Here is a 6820-nt window from a genome sequence, read left to right as displayed (position 1 = left end):
ATGCTGGGCCCAGCCCACTTTAAATCCAAATAGAAGAACTCTGTTTCTCGATCGTATAACGGCCTATGACTAGGAGTGACTATTAATTTACCTTGGCGTAGCGCGGAGCCAGTTATAACATAACCACAAGAAGTTCCTTGAGAAAGGTAACGGTGGGATCACAGGCATAGAGACACGACAAGTATTGAAGCGAAATATACGCATCAAATGACCAATCTCAGAAAATCGCGGAGCCAGGGAGGTCACAGACAAATGGAAGCGAACACGTAGAGTCACGAATTTGCCGAAGAAAAAGCAATGATATCACAGTGTAATTTATTTACTTTTTTCATTTTACAATGCAGCGCAATCAAGACATTGAGCAGGACACGATATATGTTAGAATTGACAAACAAGACGAGCAAAGAACACGCAATAAGAGGCATGAGAAATACGAAAATTAGTCATCACATAAGTTAACTGCGGAAACAGCGTAGCTTCAGAATCGCCGTCGGTAACAACATTTGGTCAAACATTTATGTGTCCATAAAGATGACGGGGGTAGAACGAGTATTTAAACTAAAAGGTGGACGACTGTATTTCCTCGAGTATTCCTGGCTGCATAACGTTAAGTGCGTACTTTGTTTTTATTTTCGCCCTCTGTCTTTACTTTTGGATCTCCTTTTATAATAGTTATTTATTTATCTTTATTTCATTATGTGAGCCCAGGGTGGCCATCCATTCGCACATTCGATGACTATCACTCTTTCTCCTTCTTTTCACTGTCCTCCTTCTCAGAACGACCCGCCCTTGTCACAGCCTCCTTTTGCGGATCGTTCGAGCCGTGCGGATGCATAGGAGTTACCTGCGCTCAGCTGTAGGCATGAGCGTAGCTCCATACTGAGAAAGGCTGCAGGTGCGGTGAATCCCGTGTTGTTTTAAGGCGGAAACTACGGCATCCATCGCTCATTCGAGCGTCGCGACTGTCGCTTTTGTCGCACGAGAAACCGAAAGGCAGGGAAAGCTTGAAGCACAAAAGCAGTTGCCCAGCTGCAATTACCGTCGCGGTTTCAGTAAACACAGCTGTTCTGCTGCGGTGTAAGCATTGTGCTCTGCCGCGTGAACTATTCTTTAAGACGAAGCTTTAGCTCGGGTGCTCCTGTTTAAATACATGTAAAAAGAGAATTCGTTTTTCTCGGCAACCACTGCACCAAACTTGACGAGAGCTGTTGCATTTAAAAGCAAAACATAAAATCTAGTGACCGTTGGTTTCGAATTTTCGATTTAGTTGGTCAATTTTTTTACTAAAAACTGGCAAAAATGGCAAATTTGCAGAAAACGGGACTATTCAGTTCACAACTCCGTTACTCCACAATGAAAAGTGATATCACAATTCTGTGAATTGCATATCATAGTACATATAAAGCGGACAAAACTGATATTTAACACATGAATCCCAAAAATATTAGCGAGGTGTAAATACAGCTTTCGCAGAACCCATGTACACAACGCAAAAATTGACATAATATATAAACTGACATATCAAATTTGTCCTCTTTGAATGATCTGATGGATGCCGTTTACAGAACCTGAGATATCTGTTCTTGACAGAGAGCTATTAGTTTCTAAACTTCGTGCTTCCGTTCTTTCTTTGTTTTTTTTTTAAGTTCCGAATTTTTTACAATTCTTTCAACAAAATTCATGCCCTGAATCGAAATTCCGCTTCCAACAGTCACCAGAATTTAACTTTCTCTCTCGAATGCAACAAATTTCATTAAAACCTTCCCAAGGGTTTTCTCAGAAAAGCATTTTTGCATTTTACATGTATATAAATGGGCCGCGTCGGTGTTGGCCCCAAGCTAAAGCTTCCTCTTAACACTCTTGCAGGATGGTTAGGTTTATTTTAAACATTTGCCAGTTTTTCCTGCCACAATGTCGCAGTGAATTGGGCGTCCTACTGCCGAGTACGAAGCCATGGGTTCCAATCCTGGCCGTGGCCAGGACGGGGGTGTAATCGAATATTGCTGGTGCGCTCTGATTTAGGCGCACATTAAGGAACCCCAGGTGTCAAAACAATCAGGAATCCTCCATCCTGGCATCCTTCGCATAGGCCCAATGTCGCATTCGAACGCTGAAAACCAAGAAAGACCTAATCAGTCTTTACGCCTTTCTATCTTTACTGCTCCTATACTGCGTAGCGGTATCCTGAAGAATATCGTAAAATTGTCACCCCTTTCTTTTTTGGCTAGCCTGTAAAATTCCACACACCCGTGTGTCTAAGAAACATCAGTGCGCCACACATAATATTAAAAAGAAATAATGAACCATCATGAGGTATAGCATGAACTTGAAGCAGGGATCTCTTTCAAGAAATCAGAAATCTGGTTTGTATAGCTTTCTGTAAAGAGCCCAAGAAACAACTATAGGACAACGGTTGGAAAACCCGGTAAACAGAAATTTGCTCGTCGTTCTCATCAAATAATGTTCTTTTTACCGACCATTCTGTTCTTCCTCTTTTGACAACTTCTTTCGTTAACCTTCCATTTTGTCGCAAGAACAAACTTTTGTTCGTGAACGAATCGTAGCTAGGAATCGTCTATTGCTCCCTCGAGAAAGAATGAGCTTCTTTTCATTTCTGAAACTGCCCAATAGCAAAATAATCTAGGTCACAATTCACCCTTACACGGAATTGGCCCGACCAATCACTACGCTTTCAAGGAGATCATCAGATATGGTATTCAGAACTCCAGCAAGCTGCTGATATAGCTGCTGCTTGTTAGGTTTTTGAAACATTACGTAGCCTTTATGCTCACCTCAGAAAATCGTCTGTTGCGGGTAATTTATTGTTATAACAGATCGTTGAGATGAGCTAAACGGAAGCAAAGCCCTGTTAAACCATTTAATTTTGCCGAGTCGGAGAGTTACACGCCGAACATGGTTGAATGCAAGTTTGTGATCGAGCGAGCGGAAATTGTGCTGGAGTTCTCCCTGACCAAATTGTTTGTTGTGCGCAGTCTATACCTCAAGATTTGGGCTTGGATTAGACACCAGAGTGTAGACAGCCAGCGTGAAACGAAGGCGGATTAAGGATGTTAGTAAACAAATTACTCAACTGACGGACTAGTATAATCATTCTACACAACTTTACGTACTTGTAGTGAGGCAGTGAGACACGGCACCTGGTGCGCGCTTCGCTGAATTATTGAAAACTATGATTATTAGAAGATTCAGCCATGTTAGGGACTTCTTGGTCGAGAGAACCACCTTCCAGCACTTGTGGACGAACTCCACATGAGGGCATGCCTGACTGTTGAAGCACTGAAACACAATGTGCGAAAATCAAATGGTAAATTAAATGACACCCTCTACTTGGAGCATGCTTGGAAGTGCCAGAGCGTGGCGTCGCAAGCATTAAAACCCAGCCTTTATTATTCCGCTCTATTTACCTCTTTTAATGCTCAAAGGTATCTGTAGAGTTTACAAACGAAGCTTTCTTTGTCTATATTCCCGGGTCTAGTGGGTCTGCATGGCTGCTGATGGGTCGCTCGCTGTCTCTTTAGATATATACATTTTTGCATATATACGAAGGCTATATAATAGTAGTGGCGTATATGACTTTTGTATGCTGACAAAGTATGCCCACCTCGTCCTCCGCTACAAAAACATATTGTCACGTGGCGGTGACGTTAAGAACACAGTAGCAATACTGTGAAAGGCAAAACTCGATTTTATTGGGCGAACCTGTGCCCACAAAACAGGCTACACTTATAGCACAACGAAAGCGGCGAACACAGTCGGCGATCGTCGAGAATCTGATCAGCGGGTCAAGCGCGTCGGCTTTTATACAGCAGTCATCGAATGTTCCAGACTAATCGTTGGGACCCGCATGCCTTCTACAAAGTTCTACACCATTCGTGTCAAGCGATGAAATCAGATAACACAAGGTTCGGCGACAACAGACAGTGGATAGAAGCATCGATAACTTTCCAGAAACTTCGGATACAGGCAGGCGCGTCCCGCGCTGTGCGATAACATTTGTTAGGCGGCCAAACGTGGTCGCCCGATAAAGATAAGTACACGTGTCATTACCCCCCTCTTAAAAAGCATCGACCCGATGCTGCAAACAAACGAAAGTAAAAAAAAAAAAAAAAAAAGAAGCACTCGTAGCAAAAAACACAACAAAGTAAGGAAGTTCGTCAGCGTCCATAAAAGGGTTTGAGGCGCACCACGTGGACGACTTCAGATCGTGCACGGCGCCGCTGTGAATGCGAAATGCCGTCTGGCACGACCTCATAGTCCAGTGCGCCAATACGTCGGATGACCTTGTAGGGTCCGAAATAGCGTCGCAGTAGTTTCTCACTGAGTCCTCGTCGGCGTATCGGGGTCCATACCCAAACACGGTCGCCGGGCTGGTACTCGACGAAGCGTCGTCGAGAGGTACTGGGATCGATACCCAGCACCTCCACCAGATGTCACGTGGCGGTGACGTTAAGAACACAGTAGCAATACTGTGAAAGGCAAAACTCGATTTTATTGGGCGAACCTGTGCCCACAAAACAGGCTACACTTATAGCACAACGAAAGCGGCGAACACAGTCGGCGATCGTCGAGAATCTGATCAGCGGGTCAAGCGCGTCGGCTTTTATACAGCAGTCATCGAATGTTCCAGACTAATCGTTGGGACCCGCATGCCTTCTACAAAGTTCTACACCATTCGTGTCAAGCGATGAAATCAGATAACACAAGGTTCGGCGACAACAGACAGTGGATAGAAGCATCGATAACTTTCCAGAAACTTCGGATACAGGCAGGCGCGTCCCGCGCTGTGCGATAACATTTGTTAGGCGGCCAAACGTGGTCGCCCGATAAAGATAAGTACACGTGTCAATATGTTGAATTCCAGTGGCGGAGTCGGAGCAGCCGACGGACTCCGCGAACGAGCACTCGACTCTGGCGCAGAGCAACGCCTCCAAATCCGCGAGTGGAGCACAACCTGCGCCGCCAGAGCAAGGCGGAAGCGGAACCAGGGGGGGGACACTCCGTATACATCCCATTGGCCGTTTTCGAGCAGACGCTCTTTCGACGCTAGCGCCAAGGTCCCCTTCAGTTAAGGCCCTAACCAATGGGCGACGCATTAAGCAAAATGGCGGCGCAAATGATTGTTTATGTTGTCATGGCAACAGCAACAGCAGCCGCGCGGCACCTCCTCTCTCAAACGTTTTTCTTTCCTTTCTGTTTTTATTATGCCGACCCGCTCCACTCCCTTTCCCCTATGCCGCGCGCGCCGCTCACTTTTTTTTTTGTTTTTACCCGTAAGCGGCGCGTTTTTTCTTCTTTTTTATAGCGCGCGCCTCCGCCAGCTCGCAAGCAATGCGCGCGCTACGCAGCGCATTGGCATTGCTTGCGAGCTGGCGCGTGGTGCGCCGTGGGCTATGCGTTGGCACGCACGCACTCTTGTCCATACTTATATTATACCAGCATGTGCCGGGACATAAAAAAAATTCCGCTTCCAGCACAAGAGATGTTTAGTTTCGCTTTATTGACTTCGTTTCCGAAAACAGATTTTTCTTACAACGTGGTGTGATACACGCTCAAAAAATGAGCAAAAGTGAGAGGTGCATGACATATACAAGAGTACTAAAGACAAAAGTTCACAGATGGTGAAATAACAAAAGAAAGTGCTAGAAAACGCGAAGGCCATTTCATGTACACACATATAAAAACAAGATTTTTATACAACGTCTTCAAGACCTAAATGTAGACGAGCTCCTGATATGTGCACTAAGATATTGCACAAAATTGGACGACGTGTATGACATAGTCATGACAACTATAAAAAGGGAAAGCTCACTGGTAATGGCAAAAACAATGACAAGCAAAATACCTGAAATATAGAATAAAATGCTAACATTGTTTGATTGAGAGCCATACCAAAAGAAAGCTTACTTATAAATCTGCACGAAAGTATATGAAATGCTTGACATGTTCATTACTGCTGAACAAATTGAAAAAAAAACATGGCAGAAAAAAATAACATTGTACTAAAAACTGAAACACACATTATCACATTATTTTGCACTTGGCCACAACTTGAGTAACGGTGGCAAGGGGAACAGAAGGTAGTCGGCTTTTGCAGCAGCACATAGAAAACATTCGCAGAAAGGCTTATTCCTCAATCAAAGACCAGGTAAAACAAGCCAACACGACTTTTCTTTCTACCCGAATGCAATGCTTAGCAATAAAATTACGTCACTTAAGGCACTAAGTCGTACCTACTGGGCTCTCCCTTGTATAATAAACACGAACTGCAAAAATCTGCATGAAGGACACTTGCAATGCTCATGCTTTCCAGAGGAAAAAAAAGCGTATCATGCCTACACATGAAGGTTGTTCGCGCGGTTTTCCCATCGGGGGTTACTGAGATAGTACACGAACACTAACAGTAATTTTTCAGCTGTTAGTTGGTTTGTAGAACGTGATACACAGAAAAAGCACTGAGGGCGGGATGGAAAGCTGGGCAAGTTACTGAAGTTGCAGAATGAGACTTGGCACAGAAAAACACAAGTCACAGACCAGGTGAAAATGAGGAGGAACATCTATTTGTCAGCTTTCTCTACCGGGAAGAGGCAAGTGTAGCACAATCAAGGCGCAACGACGCCCGGAGCCTCATGGAGTACACAAATGGACAGGGCTGTGTTCGTGTACATGCGCCTTCTGATGTCCTTGGGTTTGAGCGCTCACCTGTTGTCTTCAGGCACCCGGAACAACCTTGCAGGACTTGTTTTTGAGGTATTTGTGCTCTACTGCACGATGCACGAGCGGTACGAGTCGTGAAACGGGT

Source organism: Dermacentor andersoni, chromosome 10 (genome assembly GCF_023375885.2).
Source record: "Dermacentor andersoni chromosome 10, qqDerAnde1_hic_scaffold, whole genome shotgun sequence".
Lineage (NCBI taxonomy): Eukaryota > Metazoa > Arthropoda > Arachnida > Ixodida > Ixodidae > Dermacentor > Dermacentor andersoni.
This window is presented reverse-complemented; position numbering follows the sequence as displayed.